The sequence below is a fragment of the Meleagris gallopavo genome, chromosome 1 (assembly GCF_000146605.3).
Source record: "Meleagris gallopavo isolate NT-WF06-2002-E0010 breed Aviagen turkey brand Nicholas breeding stock chromosome 1, Turkey_5.1, whole genome shotgun sequence".
NCBI lineage: Eukaryota > Metazoa > Chordata > Aves > Galliformes > Phasianidae > Meleagris > Meleagris gallopavo.
The window spans coordinates 23,299,069-23,322,918 of record NC_015011.2 but is presented as its reverse complement, the minus strand read 5'-3'; positions in this window follow the sequence as shown (position 1 = coordinate 23,322,918).

The window sequence follows — 23,850 nt, the reverse complement described above, 5'->3', positions numbered from 1 at the left end:
CATTGTACAAATAGAGAGAAATGTCTTTACAGAAAATATATTTTCTGTCAATGAAGGAAAAGTTTTACTATAGAGTAGAGCACTTTCTCCTCTCCCCTGCATCTGTCTTTCAGAGGTTAAAGAAGGCAAATCCAGATTTTGATGAGCTGTTGCTCAATATAATCATTATTCTGGTCAGGTCAGCATTCAACCTTGATTGAAGCAGACTGTTCTCATGGCATGGATCTTTTGTTTTGTGAACAACTGCACAGGGGAGCTTAGTAGAGAACAAATAATCTGCCTTTGGGTGATGTTCTGGAATCGGTACAGTATTTCATTAAAGACGAAAAGATCTACTTGATTATCAGGTCAATATTTTTGAATCAATGGTGTATTTCTCTAAAATAAAGGACCAATCTTATTCTGAAACTTTAGCTTTGTGTTAATGACACTACTCTGAGAACAGATTCATTAGGAAATCTGATTTGAGAGCATGATTATTGTTGAATCTATTCAAATTCCCAGTGGAATAAATCCATTTAGTTAAAACATCGAGAGATCTTTTCCCATTCTTGTTAATAAGCTGAGGAATGCACTCAAACAGCAATCAACTCCCTATAGTTTAAAGTTCATCTGCACAAAGACATGAGTAGTAGCTTCAGAGATGGTGACATGCTTGTCAACTTGTAGATGTAACATACTACATCATACATACAGGGAACTATAAGAGCACTTCATGTTGTTTTTCTCCCAGCAAGGATACATTTGACCAAGGACCTTGATTTAAGTTTGTGCATTCTCTACGTAGAAAGACTGTGATTTCATCTGATACCCAGGCATGGATTTCTGCTGTATAGTATATTCTGGCATTCACAATCTAACACAGAATTCCAAGATAAGTTCATGTGCACAAATAATAATGGAAAGGTCTTTTCATTGCTCCTTTCTTCTGGTTCTCTTTCCCTTTTTCTAATTTTCCTAATATTTTCAGTGGACTTACACTTCTGAACATTTAGGCAAACTTTATGTAATATCAACAGTAAAACACCTAAGTCCCAGTGGACATAATTGTTCCCTTATTAGGGACCTGTTGGACCTTCTTGGTCCAGAAGAGGGCCACAAAAATGATTCAAGAGATGGAAAACCTCTACTACCAGGACAGATTAAGAGAGCTGGGGCTGTTCAGCATGGAGAAGAGAAGGCTGTGGGAGATCTGAATGTGGCCTTTCATTATATTTAGGGGAGATATAGGAAAGAAGGGGACAGACTCTTTAGCAGGGTCTGTTGTGACAGGACAAGGGAAAATGGTGTCAAAGGGGTGATTGGATATAAGAAAAATACTTTTTATGATAAGGGTGGTGAAGCACTGGAACATGTTACCCAGATTCGTTCAAGGCCAGGTTGGATGAGGCTCTGAGCAAGCTGATCTAGCTGTAGATGTCCCTGTTCACTGCAGGGGAGCTGGACCAGATGACCTTTAAGGATCCTTTCCAACTCAAGTGACTCTATGATTCTAATCATTTTTTTAATGACAGAGTTTTTGCTTCAACAGTCATACCTAGGAGGACAGCTACATACATTTATAATTCTGTGTTTAAAAAAAAAACAAAACACATTTATTGACCTCTGTTTAAACTTATTTTTTTAATTTTCATTTAACTTCTTTGATAGCCACACTGGGTGGAAAAAATAGATGAATAACTCACAAGTATACATTTTCTGATTTTTGAAAACAGCTGAAATAAATTCCATTTGTCTATATTATCAAGTCTAAAATAAAAAGATTTACAGTATCTTAATTTGTAGCCTATCCCACATACTTGGATTCATGTTTTTATCATTCTCCTCTTTTTCTGCAGTTTTCCACATATGGTCTTTTCATTTAAATTAATAAAAACAGCAAAAGAAAAATAACGGAAATGAAAACAAACATAAAAACCTAACTACCATTGTTGTCTCAAAAATTCTTTTTAGTCCACATACCCTGTGAAATTCTACATCTTGTTTTATACAGAAGAGTGTGCAGGTTCTTTCTGCAGTTCAGTTGTGTTCAATTTCTGCTTATATTGTTGGTTTATATATATATATATATAACATATATATGTCAATAAGGTGTAACTTCAATTGAAAAAAGTCAGTCCATTCTAGGTACATTCACATAAAAAAATGCAATGGGTCGGAACCGTTTTCAGCATTCAGCTTCACAGACTGAACAATATAATTTTTATAATGTGCACTTTGTTGAGGTGACTAGAAGTTGCTTAAGCTATCACTGTTATAAAAAGTGTGATCTTTGAAATGGGGATATTTAAGAAACTCAGAATTGTATCAATATATTGACATCATACTTTCCTTCTACCTTTCATTATGCTTCCCTTGATGCATTTGGAAATAATTAATGCTGCAGAAAGGCCTTCCCATCCTCTCCTTATTTAACCACAAAGGCCTTAGAAATGTTTTCTCTTAAGATGCTTATGAGATATGATGAATCTAACTGTGCACATCTAATTTCTCACTTGGTTTGAGGTTACATGGCAAGGTTTTGCTAATGTTGAGGCTGCAGGGCAGCCCGTGTGAGCAGAGCACTGCAGTGCCTCACGTCAGAGCAGAGTGGCTCCAGCTCCTTCAACAGGGCCCCACCGCTGCCAGAGCTGAGATGTGAGCCTGAAAGAGGTGCAGCCCATGGATATTCCTGCAGTTGGGGACCTGTATGGAGCAGTGCCTGAAGGGTGGGCCTTGCGGTACAAAGCATGCTTACTGTGTCTGCTGGATTTCACATGGGAGATAGATGTATTTCAGAAATGTGTGATGGTCTGTGCAGCTGGAAAGGCATTTTGAGATATTCTTGGCTTGTTAATTTTATTTAAGAACAATGTACTATATTATTAGTCTATTTATTTATTGATTGATTCATTTTTATTTCATGGTATCACTCGATATACTTTAGAGGAAGCAAATGAAAACCTTGACTTTGCCTTCAGAATTGATACAGCAGGGCAACCAGTTATGTGCAGTCTCCTCCACGTTGTGTCACTGATGGGAGGAAGCCAGACGGAACACCTTTTGGGATGAAATGGCAGTTAGGGCTTTAGGTTCATTAAACAATAGAAAATGAACTGTTCTAGAAGAGGTTGCTCATGCATTCAAGCCTGCTTTCCTGTCATTGTCTGTGGCTGGAGCTTTATGCCTTTTGTAAGAATTAATAAGGCTTATTTATCATGCTTGTATCACTTGAGTAACCGAGGGCACTTGATTTTCATTGGAACCAGTGATGTTTAAGGGTCTTGCAAAATCTGCATTTAAAGATGTCACCTTCCATAGAAGATGAGAACATGCATGGTGACTTCAGGATCAATGTTATGTCCTTATCTCACCATCCTGCATCCTTAGACAGAAGGAATGAGCCTGGGCTCACCTTTCTGAATCACACCAAAATAGAGCATGAGACTGAATCTCTTTGTAGAGCTGGTATGATGAGGCAGAAAGCCAAAAGTTGCTACAATCTACAGTTCTATTAGATGCTTACAGCTTGTCACTTGTCACTGGAGAGCCAACCTCCAATCAGAAGCAGGCATCAAGCCTTGGTATATGATAATACAATCATAACACAAATACAAAATAAATATCTAACAACAACATTGACACCAAATCTGCACATAAAGCCAGTTCCCTATTTGAGGAAGATGAGATATTTGGGGCGTTAGTATTGTTTAATTCAGTTTTATTACAATTTTAGGAAGATCCAGTCATTTCTACAAAAAGAATCAAAATAGAGTAAATTTCACTTCTAGTTACATGATTGATTATAGATATGATAACAAAATGGATAGAACATGTATGAGGCAGAGCTTTTGGAGCTGATATTGAGTAAAACAAATGACATTCATTATTTGGATTATACAATTTTCTTTTATCAGCATAGCTGACGCATAGAATAAGTCACCATTAACAATAGACATACTAAGAAATAGATAGATTTAAACAAACGTTAAAAAAACTGATGGTGGAAAGCAATTTTTTCAGTATATGCTAAAAATATCTTAAAAATAAACTGTGACCAGAATTCTTCACATAGCTTTTAAAACAAATGTTGTATTTACCTTACGGATTATAAGACATGCTATTGTCTTTCTTGTCCATAAGTCAGGTAGCTGTTTATGTAGAATAGGTTTGTTTGTCTTCACTTAAGTAGTGGCTCAGATTTTTCAATATCTTTTGAGAATACGTCAATCTGAGATCTTCTGTTGTAACCATTAGGACTAGCAATAAAGTACATTTTAATTGCTTTACCTGACCTTTCTCCTCAGTGTTTGCTCAGATTTAAGAATCTTTCTGTTTTATTTGTTTGTTTGATTTAGTTTACTTTATTCCATTTTGTGTTTCATGAAGTTTTGGTGAAATATTGCAGTTTCATTTAACTTCCTTTTAGTTTTACTAGACCTAGTCTCATCTTCAATGATGAGAAGCTACATCTGTAATATTGGTAAATGTATCCACAGTAGAACCCAGTCTTTCCCTAGTAGGAGATAAATCTTTTACTCAAATACCTACTGTGGAACCTGAAAATCAGTAAGATTGGTTATGAAACAGTACATAGTAATTCAGTAGGATAAGATGTGAAACTTAACAGAAATTGGCTTATTTTCAGTTGCTAGGAATAACACAGTCTGAACAAGAAGTGCTATAGTGATATTTTGAATCCACACTCTGCCAGGACAAGTCTTTGCCTGTCACAAGTTTAACTTTTAGTATATTTACTACCATTCTTTTGATATGTTCCCTCATTAATCTATTGACAAAATATTCCAAAGTAACTAGCATCTTCTGTATAGAAGATATTGGCGAAACTATAAGAGTAAGAATACACATGAAACTGTAGTTCTTCTTTATAGGAGTCCTAATTTTATCTTTATCAGATCTGGTAAATCGGAATCAGCATGCTTGAGCAGAATCTGAACAGCATTAACTCCACCTCAGCTAAATGTCAAAGATGGGAAATTTGCTCCTGTCATCTAAAAAAAGAAGTTTATTCTCTTATAGCCCACAGCTAGATCAGATAACCCAGGAAGTTTCGCAGCATCCAGAGCATGATGGTGGAGCTCATTATCCTGCCTGGACATAATCCAGGCTACAGATGTAGTGATCTGTACTAAAATGGACCTTTAATATTGTGGGTTATTTTTTAATATCAGACCAGGAAATCTCAGTCAAACCTAGAGTGTCCATATTCTCTTGAGCATCTTTTTTTCTGCTATTCTGAAACAAAAGCACTACAACAACTTCATACGACAACTTAAATCAGAGGGGTTGAGTTTGTACCCATCTCAAATAGTTAAACACCTGAGTACTAAAGTATACAAAAGATCAAACACAACTTTGAAAAGATAATTACAAGTAAAGAGGTTAAGCTTTTTCTGTTTAAGGCCTGAGTTATTTTCTGTTCTTAAAAGAATATCTGCTGACGCAGGAAATGATCTTTCTTTCAGGTTTCTATTGTGGTTTAACCCGGACAGCAGCTAAAAACTAAACACCATACAGCTCACTCCCCTTTCCACCCAGTGGGATAGAAAAGCTGAAAAACTGGAATGTCCCTGGCTCTGTACTGCTCCACTCAGCAATATCTAAAGCATCAGTGTATTATCAACATTGTTTTTTCTCCTAAAATCAAAACATAGCTACCTATCAGACATTATGAAGAAAATCAACTCTGTTCCAGCTAAAACCAGAACAGGTTCTCAGGTCTAGACTATTTTTCCTGCACTGTAAGATATGGTTTCCTGTGAAGTGTGTATTGTGACGCTCCACACATCAAACTTTGTCTCCATGGCTATTTAGCTAGTAAGCAATGCTTCAAGTTGCTGTCTATTTTTTAGACTGCCTGAAACACCATAGATCTTCCAATGCTCTCTGCAAGAATGCTCTATTATCTTGCTGCAGTTGGCATCCACTGTTACAAGGGCCAGCCTACTAAACTTTATTCCTTAGACATCTTTAAGGATTGTGCCCTTGAACTGGGATCTTAAACTCAAAAGGGAAGGTAACCCAATAAATGTTCTGAGATCAGCCTTTATGTATAACCACTGAAATGGAAGTTCTTAAAGAATGGAAACTAGTACACAGATAATGTTACAGCTGGAAGGCCAGTTTCTTGAAAGATTTGAAATAGAGAAGAATTGCTGAGTGTCTGCATTTCATTCAGAAGTTAATTAAAAATCACACCCCAAAATGATTATATTTCAAAAATTCTGTTTACTTTTGCATTAACTGAATGCCAATGGCTTCTGTCACTGAGCCTGAAGATAGTAATAGTAGCTTAATTTATCAAGACTGTAAAACATCTGGGATGGAGCAAAAGTCTTCTTTTGAGATAAGATCTTTTGAATGCAAGAATCAATTCCACAAACTGAACTTTAAACTTAAATTCCCAATGAGAATTCAGGGATTAAAAAAGCCCCACACCTTGGAAGAAAGGCTACCTGATTCTTAATACTATTCCTTGCTGGTTCTATTCTATCAAGGCCAATTAATACCTAGTAATTTACTGAAATTCCATTGTCATGTGTTATTAAAGAGCTGGTACTTTCTTGACTTCAAGTGTTAAAATACCTGTATCTCCTGTCCCAGCATAATTTACAGCGTTATCTTTATACTGAGTAATACAGGATTTTCAAACAATATTTTGTGATAGTAGATGATTGCTTTGACTACAGTGTTCATGAAATAGCTGAATTAAAAATCGTTGGTCTAACCAACATCTGTTTTCCTTGTATTACACTTGTTACTCAGTATCATTAATAAATCTCAGACTGAAAAGATTTTGTATCAGTAGGAGAATATCCAGACAAACACAGTTCTATTAATATAATAGTATACTTATTTAAAATTTAGGTTTCAGATCCACTATTCATCTGTTACACAGCAACCATTATTTTAGATTTTTGTCTGGTCTAGCTAGATGTGTAATCTAATTTAAGAATATGGTTTAGAATCACAGAAACATAGAATGGTTTGAGTTGGAAGAGACCCTTAAGATCATCTAGTTCCATCCCCCCTACCATAGGCAGGGACACCTCCTTCTAGACCAGGTTGTTCAGAGTGCTGCCCAGCCTCACCTTGAATGCTTCCAGGATAGGAGCATGCATAACCTCTCTGGGAAACCTGTTCCAGTGTCTTACCAACCTCAAAGTAAAGAATTTCTTCCTAATATCTAGTCTAAATCTACATTCTTTCAGTTTAAGGCCATTTATTTATTCTTGGTTGCTGTAGGCTTATTTACACAAGTTGAAAGTCATCTATGGACACTTAAAGATAAAACTTAAAATGATTCATACTATCCTATCCTAAAATACCTAGCAACCACATGCCATACATACAGCAATAAAACTTCTGCATAGTCTGCTAGCAGAAAAATGGAAAAAATAAGCAGTAATTGAATATAGTAGGTGTAAAACACTACCAACACAGAATGGAAATGTTTTCTTCTTCTTTACATAACTGTATCTGGAGGCACATGTTACAGGCAAAAGAGAATCATGCCCATAAATGTTATATACCAGTTCCTTTACTACATATACATTTCCATAGGTCCATTGACTTCCAGGTTAGCAGATACATTTACATCAATAAAATCTCTGTGGTGTTTTATTGTGTAAATTCTTTCGTGAATGCATCTTACAGAGACCAAGGACGATTATTATGGACCCTGTTTCAGGTTGGACCCTGTAGAAAAAGGGATTGTTTCTGAGTAGTTTTAATGCATTTCACTAAGGAAGGGTGAGTAGGTGTTAGGCTGGTAAAAAACAGAATCACAGAATCACATAATCACAGAATTGTAGGGGTTGGAAGAGATCATCAAGACCAACCCCCCTGCCAAAGCAGGTTCCCTACACCAGGCCGCACAGGTAGGCGTCCAGGCGAGACTTGAATATCTCCAGAGAAGGAGATTCCACAACCTCCCTGGGCAGCCTGTTCCAGTGCTCCGTCACCCTCACTGTGAAGAAGTTCTTACGCACATTCATGCGAAAACTTCCTATGCTGTAGCTTATGTCCGTTTCCCCTCGTCCTGTCTCCACGTATCACTGAAAAGAGAGTGGCCTCACCACTATGGCCGCCACACCTCAGATATTTATAAACCTGGACCAGGTCCCCTCTCAGTCTTCTTTTCTCAAGGCTAAACAGACCCGGTTCACTTAGCCTTTCTTCACAGGGGAGATGCTCCAGGCCCTTCACCATCTTCATGGCCCTCTGCTGGACTCTTTCCAAGAGATCCCTGTCTTTTTTGTACTGGGGAGCCCAGAACTGGACACAGTACTCCAGATGAGGCCTTACCAGGGCAGAGTAGAGGGGGAGGATCACCTCCCTCGACCTGCTGGACACGCTCTTTTTAATGCACCCCAGAATGCCATTGGCCTTTTTGGCCACGAGGGCACACTGCTGGCTCATGGCCAAGCTGTCGTCCACCAGGACGCCCAGGTCCCTCTCTGCAGAGCTCCTCTCCAGCAGCTCGTCCCCCAGTCTGTATTGGTGCATGCAATTCTTCCTCCCTAGGTGTAAGACCCTACACTTGCTTTTGTTGAACCTCATCCGGTTTCTTACTGCCCAGCTCCCCAGCCTGTCCAGGTCTCGCTGAATGGCAGCACAGCCTTCAGGCGTGTCAGCCAATCCTCCCAACTTCGTATCATCAGCAAACTTGCTGAGGGTGGCCACTATCCCTTCATCAAGGTCATTGATGAAGATGTTGAAACACATGCACTGCACCCATGGCAAGTGTTTTTCATTCCCAATCCCATTGCATCTGTGTGGCAGTGGTGGTGGGGAGCAGTATATAGCTAACCAGAGGCAGGATACTGAATATGTCTTGAAGATAAAATCATCTGCACTGCACAGCCTCTGGGAATCTAAGAATTGGTGAAAATTCGGCCTTTATCTGCTTGCTATTCCTTAGATATAATTGATGGGATTAAAATGCAGTTTAAAAATCTTGGGGCACTGCTCTGCATAGGTTTGTATGTCATATCACATAAGGCCAATTTTCTCATAATTTATTAATTTTAATACATAATTTAAATGAAAAGTTGTAAAACATGGCTCAAGCTGAAGTCATGGAAAATCAGTATTCTTCAGCATGCCCAGTTCTCTGCACCATGATTTTAATATGGAGGTTGAGGAAATTTAAGGGAAGGGAATTTTTTCTGCCAGAAAAAAGGTACAGCCAAACAAAATAATGTGAGGTTGTACCTGAGTAATATTTAAAAAAAAGAAAAGAAAGCCTTTGTTTGCCAAAATATGCTGGTAGCCAGATGAAGCACAGAGAAATAGATTCATGGCAAGCTAGGATGTATGTGATAAACTCATATGCATATCAACTCTACAGCCCCTGGAAATGTATTTTTAATTGATTGCGTAGCGCAAGGTAGACAAGCAGAGCCTGCAAAAATATCTTTGAAGAGTTGTGAGTGTCAATATGGAAAAAAAGGTACAGTAAAAAATTAACTCCTGTTCTCCTCTTTTCATTACACAAATACAAAAGGATAAGGGGTGAAACTGAATGATGGGAAAGTAAAAAACATCAGCATTTTCCACAGTGTATGATTAGCCTGCAATAGTCATTACCCCAATATCAGCAAGAGTAAAGGCAACAGGTTCTAAAGCAGTCAGGTGCTTAAACTGCTGCTACATTCCAACAGGATTTGTAAAATGAATGCAGACTAGAAAATCTAGTTCCTTTCACTGGATGACCTCTGGAAAACAGCTTTGCATATGGTGTGTTATGCTGCATATCTGCAATATATGACATAGAAAAAACACAGACTGCATTTGAACTTTCCATTCCTTCCTATTACACCTTATGACATATCTGGCAATGCACAAGTACCCTGGGTGTGCATGGTGGATGAAACTGGTAGTTTTTTAAAGGTGTTCTCTGATCATCCCAAAAGCCCACCTTGAAGCAGTTATGGGAGTGGGCTCCAAAATCTATTTCAAAGAGCTGGGTGATTTTTGAATGTTTCAGTAGATATTAGATGTAATTGTTTTAAAGACATCTTAGCACTTTTGTGGATCATCCCCTATTATTAGAAAAAAAGCCAGAATGTTTTAAAGCTAGCTAGGATAATAATCACAGAATTATAGAATAGATTGAATGAGAAGGGGCATTTAAAGATCTTCTAATTCCAACCCCCCTACCATGGGCAAAGATACCTACTAGAATAAGAACTCTTCCAGGGAGAGGGCATGCACAACTTCTCTGGGCAACCTGTTCCAGTGCCTCACCATCTTCAGAGTAAAGAATTTCTTCTTACTATCTAACCTAAAACTACTCTCGGTTTAAAGTCATTACCACTTGTTTTAACACTACAGACCCCAATAAAGAGTTCCTCTCCATCTTTCTTGTAGGCCTCCTTCAGCTAGTGGAAGGCCATTAAAAGGCTTTCCTGGAGCCTCCTCTTCTCCAGGCTGAACAATCCTGAATTCAGCCTGACTCGCTTTCCCTCATAGGAGAGGTACTACAGAGCTCTGATTGCCTTTGTGGCCCTCCTCTGGACTTTTTCCAACAGATCTGTGTCCTTCGTAAGCTGGGGGCCCCACAGCTGAACGCCTGGCAGCTGAATGTACTGGCTCTGCTTCCTTTGATGTAGTTGAGAATATGACTGACTTTCTGAGCTCAAAATTCCATTCAGTCTTCCATTCAGCAGAGGAAAGACAGCAATTGAAATGCATAGACTGAAATAAAACAGAAAAAAAAAAAACAAACAACAAAACAACAAAACAAAACACTTTGGAAGGAATAGAAATACTTAATCATCTAATGTCGTATAACAAAAGGAACTATTGATGTGAGGAGGTTATTCCATAAATGACATCAGGGATGTTTTCTGCACATGGTTCAGGAAAGGCAAGTACTGCTACTGTCAGTAATCTGGGCTCTAATTAACTGTGTTTAGTCAGTCCTAATGATTGGCCTTGGCCACATTTTCATTTTAGAATTTCTCATCATCTTCACTTTCTCTAGTCATTTTTTCCCACTATGAAATTATGTGCAAGAGTGAGGAATTCAAATTAATTTTTAAGAAGTTCTTAATATAGGTAGTGCATGAAGGCAGACAGAATTCAATTGTTGAATGTAAGCTAATGCATACTTGCAAAAAATAGTCTGAATTTCTTGTGTATTCTCAATACTCTAATGTCCCGATTCAATGAGAATCAGAGCGCTCCTGAGAGGATAAAGCATATTCCTTTCTTGTCAGGAATTAAGGTTCCTTTTGTAATCAGTCTGCAGTGAAGACCTTAGCATTGAACTTTCGTTCCTCTTCAAAAAAATCTAAGTGACTGTTTAATGAAGTCAGCTTCTTGGTGTGTTGCAGCAAACAGATTGCTTGGATGAATTACAGGGACTGAATAAATGGCATATAAATACAATCATCTTGTTATATGAAGCAGTGCTATGAGTTGAACAGTCACTGAGTCCTATTTTCATGTGATCACTTAAAAAAAATTAATACTAGAAAGTGGAATTTTGGAGAAGGTTAATGAAAGCAGCAAATAATATGATAGAATTTGCAGGAAACAAGTTATCAAAAAGCAGGTCTCTCAGTTCCACTCTCACTGCAGCCTTTTTTTTTTTTTTATTATGGCAGCAAAATAGTCCAACTGACCATTAACCAGGAGAGAGAGAATTTAATGCTGCTACAGGTGATTTTATGGCATTACCCTCTGCTGTCCTCAGGATCACTGGAGTGTTGTTGGAAGTGGTCCTGGAAAATGAAAGAAAGAATAAGGTCTGTGCTAAATACTTGGAAGAGGCTGGCGACTACTGTAGTCCATAAACAGCCATTCTCAAACCTTTGAGCAGGATGTTGGTAGAGCTGCACACTTTTGGTGCCACAACTAAGTTTACCCTTTGCCCTTTCCTTCCTCCGTAATGGCAAGTATAGATTAATGAAACACATGCTGGTGCACAAAATACTTGTTTGGTCAAAAGTATGACTTCTTATCAAGGATCTTTTGTTTCATAAATATTTCAGCATAGAATGAAGCATAAATGAAATTCATTTTGCTCTTTACATGTACATTTATTAAGTATGTATATTTCTGCAGAATGCCCTTCTTTGGCTTAGCTTGGGAAATGAGTTTTCATCATCTTCAGATATATGTTAACATTATGAGAGGAAAGTTTTATTTAAATACATTTATTTCATAATTTATAATATATTTTATAGTTTTTAGTGATTTCATAAATGTAAAAAATATTGTAGTTACAACATAAGAAAATACGTCAAACAATTTAAAAAATTTTGCTGGGACTTTAGTTGGATTTAGTTTATGCTTTGTAAGGAAGTTGTTATGACTTTAAATGAGTTGGTAATAGCAAATTTTCAGTAACTGAAGTCTTTGAAACAAAGAGGGCTGTTTAAGACAGATTAAAAATTTATAATGTCTTAGATTTAATTGCGATATTCAAATATGAGAATCCATGCATGATTTAAATTCTTAACCAATATTTTTCTATATGTGTATGTTTTGTAATAAAAGTAATATATGCAGCTCACTCAACAGTATTCAAATGGACATTTTGTCTCAACTGTTATATTGACTTAGTCTGCAACCTGGTTTACTGAGAGGTGTCTCTGCCTGCAGGGAGGGAGTTGAAACTAAATGACCTTAAAGGTCTCTTCCAACCCTATGAAGTCAAAGAAACATTGCAACATGTTCTGAGCAGAAAACAGAAATTCAATTAAGCCAAAGTAAAGGTTTAAAGAAATAGTTTTGAACTTGCTGTCTGTTTGTTACAATAGAAGTACAGTAGTATGTATACTGGAGAATGCCAGTTAAAAAATAGCAGCCTTAAGGTCTTGGTTAATAGAGAAAAAAAAAACCACAAAAGTGACAGGAAAAAATAGAACACTAAGTAAGCATCTTAAATCAACCTACATGTATGTTCATATGCCTCCAGATGAACTATCTTCATCGTCTACCTAAATAGACAAGTGCAATTACTGTAGTTTAGATGGTATCACTCGATAGAAGGATAGACATAAACCCTGTCCATAAAAGAGATTAGCAAAACAATAATTTTTTATCATCCTGTTATTGATAGGTATCTACCAGGTGAGGTACTGCTTCACCGTCATAACTCTAATATATAAATTATTTGGCATGACATGATAGTGGAAAGTCAGTTAAGAGTCTGTGTGATCTGGTAACAGCATAAAAGATACTTAAGGTAGAAGTCAGGCTTTGAAATTCTACATATCCTAAGAATTCCAGCAAAAGATTTTTCCATGATAATGATTTGCTGAAATTGATAACAATTTTCCAAAACTTTCCTTTCCTGTAACCTAAGCACGAATGCAGTTCCTCAGGAAAAACTGTTGCTCTAGACATGAGCTTTGGTCAGTTAATAATAATTTAGCTATAAAAATAAACAAATACAAAAAATCCCAGAATTTAAGTACAACTGCTCAGTTGTATGGGACCTAGAAAGATCAAGTCCAATTGCCTCAGTACTCTAAGGTAACCAAATGTTAAAGCATATTATTAAGCCTCAGGAACATCTTCTGGCATGAAGCATCAATCATCTCACTAGGAAGCCTGTCTTAGTGTTTGATCAGCCTCATGGTGAAGAAATTTTTCCTGATATCACCCTTAGCACAATCATGCTCCATTGCTACATGTCCAAGTACTAGTTTCCAGGAAGAAGAGACTGGCACTTCTCTCTCCATTTCCCGTCCTCAGGAAGCTGTAGAGAGTAATGAGATTGCCTTTCAGCTTTCTCTTCTCTAAACTGGACAACCCAAGTGACCTCAGCCTCTCCTCACAGAACATGCCTTTCAACCCTTTTACCAGATCTGCTGCCTTCCTCCTGACTCTCAATGTCTTAATGTCCCTTTTATATTGTGGCGCCCAGAACAGTACATGATATTCAAAGTGAGGCCATGTCAACTCTAAATATAGTTGAAAGAACTATTCTGATTTGACTGACTGGCTATGAATACCAAAATGTGATTTACCTTTTTAGCTGCCAGGGTGCACTGCTGACTCATGTTGAGCCTAGTACTGATTAGCACCTCAAAATTCCTTTCTGCTGGACTGCTCTCCATACACTTATCTCCCAATCTGTACCCATGCCTAGCATTACACCATCCCAGGTGCAGTAGCCAACATTTACATTTGTTTAATTTCATGCCACAGATGATTGCCCAATGCTCTAATCTATCTAGATCTCTTTGCAAGACTTCTGCCCCTGAAGAGTTAGAAGCTTCTCCAGTTTAGTGTCATCAGCTTCCTAATGATGCATTCAGCTCCTGCATCCAGATCACTGATAAAAGTATTGAAAAGAACTGGCCCTAGAACTGAACTCTAGGGAATGACACTGGTGGCTGACCATTACAAATTTAAGTCCATTCACTATATCTCTTTTAACTCTGCCAATTCATGCAGTGTAGTGTTTACTTGTTCATCTCACAACTGAACAATTCAACAAGCAGGATACTCTGAGGGATACTATCAAAGATCTTATTAAAATCCAGGAACGTTACATCCACTGCCTTATCTCCATCCACCAAGTGTGACACCTTACTGTAGAAGGAGATTAAACTACTAACACCAATTTTTCCCTTCATTAACTCACGTTGATTGTGCCTGGTAATAGCTTTGTTCTTTAAATGTCTTTCAGTTTTACCCATACTAATATTCTCCATAACTATTCCAGGGACTGTGGCTAGACTAACAGGTCTAGCTTTAAAACTAGAAATTTATAGTCATTCAGTCTGCTACACATGGTTCAACAACTCACCAAATCCAGAATCCAGAGAGAATTTACAGCTCATGTTGAACGTATTGTCATAATTGCACTGCAGTGACTAGATACTTTAAAACTAGTGCGAACGTGTTTACATAAACAGCAGTGATCATTGTGTGTAATTACAGAGAATGAGTACATACAGATGGATCTGATCCAGCTGTAAATATGTACAAGTTAAATGTACGTGTCTAAGCCAATTACTGCTTTTGATGGAGAAATGTAGACACACGGGAAGATTAATTAGTTTGTCTGAACTGTTGACTAAAAGTCTCACAGGCTGTAAGGTGTGGGCCTACATGTCTTCTTTCAACTCAAGACATCTAGCCGCAGGTGATTACTTAGAAGAGACAAGTCTCACTCACAGTGCATAATGGATCGGGAAAACACCTGCTTAAGGTGTTATTGTAACATTTTCCATAGGAATTCACACCAAGCACAAAAATGAATGAGCTGGAATAAGGCAAAGGATAGAGGTCTCCTGACAACAGGTATACCTGAAAAAATTAAAATGTCTAAAATCAAGGCAATCACTTTGTACCTCAGAAATTCCTAAGAAATTCAGGCAATCGCATTGTACCTAAGAAATTCCATAGAATGAGATGTCTGACCAGCAAAGTATACAGAATCTCAATATAAATCTCCAATATAAAGCCAAAAGAATATAAATAAGTTATTTGTCTTTCCAGACTCTAGGTCACTGAAGGGAAATTGAGTGTACACCTTGGTGGGAGATTTAAAGAGGGAGCTAAAGTTACCATAATGACAGTAGATTACAGTGCCTGAATAGATGCTGGTAAAATGTTACAGTGGGGTTAAACAGGTCTACACACTCTCAACACTTCAGATTCTTCTCCCTAGGAAACCAATAAAGATCACATTATAGAAAGTGGTAGTTTTAATCTCCGCTTAAATAAGATGCAAAAACTTCTTCAAGAATAACTATAATTGCTATATCACATATTGCAACATCAAAGCAAGTTTACCCATGAGACTCATCTGAACAATTTTAAAATCTCTATTTTAAAGTATAATCTTTTGTGCTCCAACTGATTAAACTAGAGAAGCAGATTTCTTTGTTTTAATGCCTTCAAACATTAAAGTAGCACAGCTGTATTATATACTAAAGCCCATCTCCTATTAAAGACAGGCATATATTTTGAATGCATACAGTCATTTTTGCTAGTGCAATTCCACAATAACACTAATGAATGTTTTGGTTAACTTGTTAACTTCAGTCATCTTTGTCTGACAGTAAGGTGTTTCAAGTTAAACAGTCCACAAAAAAGAGATGATGAAGCAGAGGAGAAAAAACTGATCAGTATCTTTAGAAAACAACAATAAGATAAAGAAAAAAAAAAAAACAAACACATCAGGAGAGCACAGAATTTAGCCCTGATTGAAAATTTATCAAGGATGAGTATATTAGCTATTACACATTCCTTGCTATTTTGAAAATCTCTTCAGGAAATTTTGTCTTCCCAAATATCCATGAAACTTTCAGAGACTCAAGAGCACAAGTCTTTTATGATTTAATTGTTGTTTTAAATCAAGGTCAGTATATGTGAATAGCATTATAACTGGCTAAGTGAAAAATAGCTGAGCAATTAATTCTTCTTATTAGCTAAGTGATCTGTGCTTATGGCCAATATTTATGTGTCAAAAATAAGTGAATTCTCTATTAATTGAATAGCAAACTAATCTCTCACTGTCTTGACAGAGAGCATGTAAGCAATGTGTGTTGTCTACAAACTATGCAATAATCCACTGTCTATGTGCATATTGTTACATTGCTCCAAAATATTTTTACAGCAAAAACTTGATGTGTGTTACAGAACTACCACAGCTGGGCATTAACTAACTGTGCTGTGGTGCAAATATGTTGCAATGTGATAAAAGCACAGTGGTTTGAAAATGGTTCTTACCAAGAATATGGGAACTGATGAGGAGGATCTCATGGACTACATGTTGCCCTCTAAAGCTACATATGATGACAAAGGCCTCATGTTAGTCACTTTTGACTTTAAAATGTACCTCCAACTTTTGACTTCTTCTATGAAGAGGATGTCACTGAAAGAAGATTCAGTGAAATACTTGCAAAAGGATGCTGCTGCACTGCAACATCTTTCAATGAAGCAATATTAGTGCAATTATACCCACTGCTTTAATAAGAAGGAAAAATAAAAAAAGAAAAAAAAAAGGTTTAGGAAGAAAAACAGAGATTTGACTTTAAAATCTCCAAATTATATAAGTTATCTAAACATTTCTTAAGGCAATGCATTTCCTGACAACCTTTTATTCTTGTTGATCTCCACCAGGCACAGGATGTAATGGAAGCAGCTGAAGATATCTCAGTGCCATCTCATCTCAGTCTCAGAATCAACTGGGCTGACAGAACTCCTTCTTTAAACTGTACTTAACTCATTGAATGAGGCTTCAGTAGTAGATCACTAAAACACATCTCAGCTGAACTCTTTTTTTTTCATTCCTCTGAAGCTGAGGGTGTTTTCAACCACTAGAAATCCGATATTGAATTTACAAAACCAGGGAACTGCTTCAGATCGTCACTTCCTCTGTTAGCATAAGTTAAATGCCAAGTTGGCTCTAGGAATTGAAATAATCGTTCTGCTGGTTATCTTTAGGCGGAAAAGGTTGGATTGAAAGAATACTAATTGGCTGAGAAAAAAGTTTAATGTATTTCTAATAGTATTTTAGCCTTGAGTATCTCTCATTTTTAATAAACAAGTTCTGCTTTAGTATCTGATTCTTGTTACTGACACAATGTTGGATGGTTAAAGGTAACTCCTGGGAGAATAAAGGCATCTATTACATTAGCATTCAGGCTATCATCAGGGTTATAGAAATCAGTGATGCTTCAGGATTAATTTCTGCAGCATTGTTAACTACATTCAGAAACAGGTTTGTGAAATTATCATGACAATTCGTAGTTGTGAATGCTGCATTATTTATAACAGCAGGAAATTTAAAACATGTATCTTAAAGCATTTCATTATTATTTGATAATAAATCAGTGGAGAGTACCCGGGCTAGCAGGCAAACATATGGCAATCTTCATATTTGCTATGCAGTCTCAAACAAGAAATAATTATTTTTTACACTGCTGAAATGTGGTAGCATACTATTTCATTTCAAAAAGGATAAAACTACTCTTTTCAGTATAATCATTTTCTTCAGATACTTTCATGTGTATATATTCCATTATGTACTTAGGTGTGCACTAGAAATAACCACAAGAATTTTACTGGAAATTATCCTGGCAGTATATGCAATTTGTCAAAAATGAAAAAATGGGAAAAAAATTATTAGAAATGTAATAATAAAGCACTTCATTGTTACCAAATGAAAAGGAAAAAATCAAACAAGTTAATTCTCCCTTGTCTTTCTATTTCAGTGAATTCAACTCAGTGCTTTAACTGAAATGTTTTGAGCTGATATTGCCGTGAGTCAGATTTGCATTTTTCCCCACAAAGACAATAAAATATGTAATAATATATCAGAACATATTGATTAAGCAAACAAACAAACAGCTTTTCCAATGGAAATATTTTGGTTTTGTTAGAAATTTTTAAAAATTATTTTCTTTCAAGATATCTGAGCCAATTATATATCCAATACTCAGCCTCACCTGCTTGAACGCTTATTTCTTAGCCACAGAAAATCTAATGATGAAAATATTTACATAAAAAAAAGAAGGTCAGTCAAATGAAATAGTGGAACATGTTTTTTTCTCTTAGTATGTCAGATAAAGAATAGAATAACAAGTTATGTTTTATTTTGTGGGTTTCTTTTGTTTGTTTTTGTTCTTTTTCTGTTGCATGTGTGTGACGCTTCCCTTTGGTGTGTAGATTGATAAAGTCTGTGTCAAATCGTGTATTTAAGTAGATGTAGAAACAGGGCATCAAAGTCATCCAGAAGTCCTACAATGGGACTTGCAAATGAAAAGGTACACATAAGTCAGAGCTTTGGATTATTTTTTTTTAAACTGAAGGTGGGAAGAATGCTTAAGAAAATAAATTCCCAAACATGTAGCTAAATTTATTACTAACTTACTATTAATTTATTAATATATTAATAGAATTAAACAACAACAAAACAAAAACCCACCCAAATTTAATAATAATAATAATAATAATGAAAGTGAATAATGAAAATACTGATTAAAATTAAAGCTTTCTACCACTCTACTAATAAAATCATATGTTTTATTCTGATAAATCTTACCTTTGACAGACAACAATCTTGTTTCTTTTAGTTTGGGAAAAGTCACCCTAAATCTCCTAACTAAAGACAGAACCCACGGTTTTTGAAAACACAATGTACTATATCTAAAGTTCTGATGTGTTCAAAATATAAAAAATGGCTGATACTGTTTTTCTTTGAAAAAGCCACTTTGTTCCTCTCGCATTTACTTAAAGTTTCAAGTTAGTGTTTCTGGATTGACTTACTTCTTTGCTCTCCTACTGAATTATCTCTGATACTTTTTACAGAGTAGGTATAGATTTGCTATCCATTTTTGTGGCAAATTACTTGTTTGTGCTGTAAGAAGACACCTCTTTGGTAGTCATTCAGCCATGTTACTGTACCAGTTCATTTAATTTCTCTGTTTCTCTTTTAAGATCTGAGGATCCCCCAAAAACTTGTATTTTTTTACATAATTCAGTAGTAGTGATCTCATGCTGCCTGTGATAGGTGCTGGCCAAAAATGAAGACATTCCATCAGTAATGCATGTACACTAGGAAAAAAGGCTTTGCAGATGTGATCAGTAGTCTGATGAAGACACTTGCATTTACAGTTAAAATGAAAAATCATAGTAGATTTTATTTAAAAATATAGTTATTAAAAATCATTTTAAATTAGACTTTTCACTGGTTAATTTTTTTACATTGTTTACAGAATCAAATCTGTGATAAATGTATGATACAAACACATCCAAAATTATTATCATTTTCAAGCTGTTTCTTATGTATCTGTCTATTATTTCATTCACATTTCTACTGTGAATTTGGTTTTGACTTATCGAAATAAACAATATATGGACCTAAGGAAACAAATTTGAAAACTCTCATGCTTTCCTGATATTGCTGACATTATCATCTTGAATAGGAAGTGCATGTAGCTGTCCTGTTTCATCCCCCTTTACCTTTGCTAGAAGGTCACCCAATAAAATTGTTTATTATGAGAGTATTTTTAGTGAGGTGAATACTTCATTTAGGCAGTATTATATACACTTTAGATGTGCGTTAAGACTCCAGCGAAGCAATAGAGTAAATAATTGTTTTGTCCTTGCTTTACCCGTGGAACTTTTATGAACAGGCACATGGTCACTAAGAGTATTTGTTTGACTTTGTGACTCTGCACATTCTGGAGTTTACTTAAATTTAAACTCATGAATGAATACAAAACAAAACAGACAGTTTTCTTCACCTAAGTCCCCTGGTTACTTAATTTTTAGAGCACATTTAAAACCCACCAAAACTAGTGGTTACACTCCACAAAGCTCCTAGATATTCCTGCCTTTTTCTTAATAGCAAGTCTGGTAATGGATATACTGATGGTCACATACTTACAATATCTACTTGATTATGTACCCATATACTGAACTGAAATAGCCACATGAAGATTTCAGCTTCCATTTCAGCAAATTGGGAACCACCTTCATTCATCTTCCTAACAGATTTTTTTATACCAAATGTTTATTTGAATAAATTAAATTACTCTCATCTCATCAATTTAGCTGTTTCCTTATATATCTATATGCATACATTCCTTTTATATTTATATTCACCCAGTTAATTTGCAGTGGTTCTGCAGTTGTCTGTTCCATCCTCCAGTCTCAAGCCAGCATTGTGTCCCTATTTTTGTTACAAGTGCACATGTACGTTTATGTAAGTGGATGTCTGTCCCATGAAAAACTTCCTTCTTGAAAACAAAAAGTCAGAAATGCACCAAGATCACACAAAATATAATAAGCTGTTACATTGTCAGTTTTGAAAAAGGAAGTAAATACTACTCTGGATTTAACTTATTTGGCATCAACAGGTAGTCTGAAAGATAACTAAATAGATAACTAGGCTAAATGATTCAGGTATATTGAGAACTAACTTCAGGAAAAGCTCTTGCTCAGTTATGGTAATTAAAAATGGTTGAGTTTGGACATTTGTGCTTTTAGTAAGGCTTTGTATCTCCTGTGTTTCAAATTCTGTCTCAGCTTGAAAATAACAAAGTAATAAACAGCCTGCCTGGAAAGCTTTTTTTGTTCTTTTTTTTGGTTTCACACTACTGGCACCGTTATATCCTAGGACATTCACTCACAGTGAGGTACAGTAGCTACCCAGGGACCTTTGATATGTGTGCACCTTGTACACAGTGTCAGCCTACGTTTTATATCTGTTTTGGTTTTATTCAGTGTCATTCATGAAAACATGCCAACAGAGAATGAATTTTTGTTCATGGTGTGAACAGCTTTCTATGTAATTGCCCTCTCCCTCTGATGAGGAAGCAATAAAGCTCATTTTAAAATTCTGCATGCTTTCAGCCTGTTGGAAAAGGAAAAACAATACTGTAAATAAGTATGCTCAGACATACTAGAATGCCATTCAGTTGAATTTACTAGAATACATGAATTGCCAAATCTGATCTTTCAGTACAAGTGGCTATTTTCCTTCTTTGAATGAGCTTCTAGGAAAAAAAGCTCATTCTTTGAGCCTTAGACTTTAAAGTAACTGCCAGATACAGTAGAGTCCAGTGTAGGCTGGATGTTTTTTCAAGGAAATTAGGACTGTCAGATCCTGAAAGAACTTAAGCCAAGTAATTCCTTGCTAGGCCTTCATGTTTTACAGGAGTCCTCTACTTACTTCACAGTTGGAAATCTGATCACCAGCTCTGCTGGTGACAGATTGGAGCTGATAGTGCTGTGATCAGCAGTGCCACAAAGCAGTTAGTGATGATCAGGCAGCCCTGCCCACCTGACTCACCAGACAGGGAAATTGTGAAGAACAGAAGTAGGTGATGGAGTTTTAACTTAATGTAAGGCTCAGCAGTGACAATGCATGGTACCCCATATCTTTTTTATTCCCCTTCATTCTTCTTGAATGTTTCTATACCTACAAGGGTTGCACCAAAAGTAATTCCTACCCTTTTATTTTGTTGCCCGATAATATCAGAAGTAGATTGGTCGTATGGTAGCAGAAGCTGAACCTTCCCATCAGTATTCCATTACTTACTGCTGCCATGTGACCGATGGCAGCAGAGCGGCAGTCTCACAAAATGATATCTGACATGGAAGCGCATACAAAGCAAAAGTATGTTATTGAATTCCTCCTTTACATAAAAATTGCATCCACTGGCATTCATCAATGTTTGCTGTGCACTGATGAAGATCAAACAGTGCATGCGAGAACAGTGAGGTGGTGGGTTGTGGGTATCAGCAATAGTAATAGTGACAGTGGCTCACCTCTGCTGGTACAGGTTTTCATGAAAGCAGCTCATAAAACCAGTTCATCTCTAGTGAAAATGATTGGTAATGGTGGTGGCAATGTTGTAAAATAGCACTTGGTAGCTGAGAATTTGCTCTATCAAATAGCATTATTCTGCTCTTTCTATCAGTTTTACTTTCCATGGAAAAAATAGGAGGCACCCCTTTCAGAGCAATACATGTCTTCTAATAACAGTGAATAAAAGAATCACAGAATCACAGAATCACAGAATGGCCTGAGTTGGAAGGGACTTCAAGGATCATCAATGTTCAACCCCCCTGCCACAGGCAGGGACACCATCCTCCCCGTTTAATACTAGGCCAGGTTGCCCAGGGCCCCATCCAATCTGGCCTTGAACACCTCCAGGGATGGGGCATCCACAACCTCTCTGGGCAGCCTGTTCCAGCACCTCACCACTCTCTCTGTAAAGAACTTCCGCCTGACCTCCAACCTAAATCTCCCCTCCCTCAACTTAAAACCATTTTCCTTTGTCCTGTTGTAATCTACCCTTACAAAGAGTTGATTCATCCCTTCTAATTTGGAATACAGAGATCAAGCATAAGGTTTGTTTAGGTATCTGTCATTTTTTTAGTCTACAAGCTCAAATTGTAAGCGCAGTATAACTGTATTACCATAAATGCAGATTGAGGTTTGACATAAGTGTCAATTAGTTTGGGTAATCTATATTAGCTTACTACATTTGCCAAAATGCTTTAGGAAAAGTTTGAAAGATTAGGTACACATAAAAGGAATATTCAACAGGAAAAGATTGTTCAAGGAGATGTGTTTTGTTTTTTTTTACACACATATTTTTAATGACTCTTTGCTTTTCCTGCTTTGCTAAGATGGTTTAAAGAATAAAAACAAAATCACAAAAATGGACATTCATGAAAGTCTGAAATAGCTCTTGTGGCATAAATCTACTTTGTGCTTGGATAGAGAACATATTTGACTTAGTAAAGTAAGAATTTTAACCTATCTAAAATTTCTATTGCATGATGTAATTGTTTCAGTATGACTAATCAGAGACAAATCAAATAAATGGATTCAGTCAGAACGTAAGCTGACAGCCATTTGCATGGAGTGACATAGTGGTAACAGGAGATGGAGTACAGAGAAGGGACAAGACATGTCCCTCATTCTTGTTCGTATTAAACTGGAGATAAACATACCTGAGATGAACATTTGACCTTTGCTATAAGTTGTACTACCCTTATAAATCATTAGTTAGATGTTGCGGCTGGAAGGAATGAGTGGATGCTCTTCATAGCTGGCATGTTTATCAAGCAGAAGCTCAAGTGCAGAACTTCTGCCTCAAATTATGATGGATTGAACATGCTATTAGTCTGTAGTGAAGATACTTACTTTTCAAGATCTTTGAGTGGAAGCTCAAAGTGCTTTGGAATTCTTCAGAGTAATCAGATTTTCAAGCTGGCTTCTGTTACTACCAAATTGCACTGGCAGAAAAGTTACACTGGCACTGTGAAATGGAGACAAAAACAAAGAAAAAGAGTATAAACAGCTAAGGCAGCTGTTTTTGTTATTGTCCTGCATTTACTCCTCCCATTTGGCAA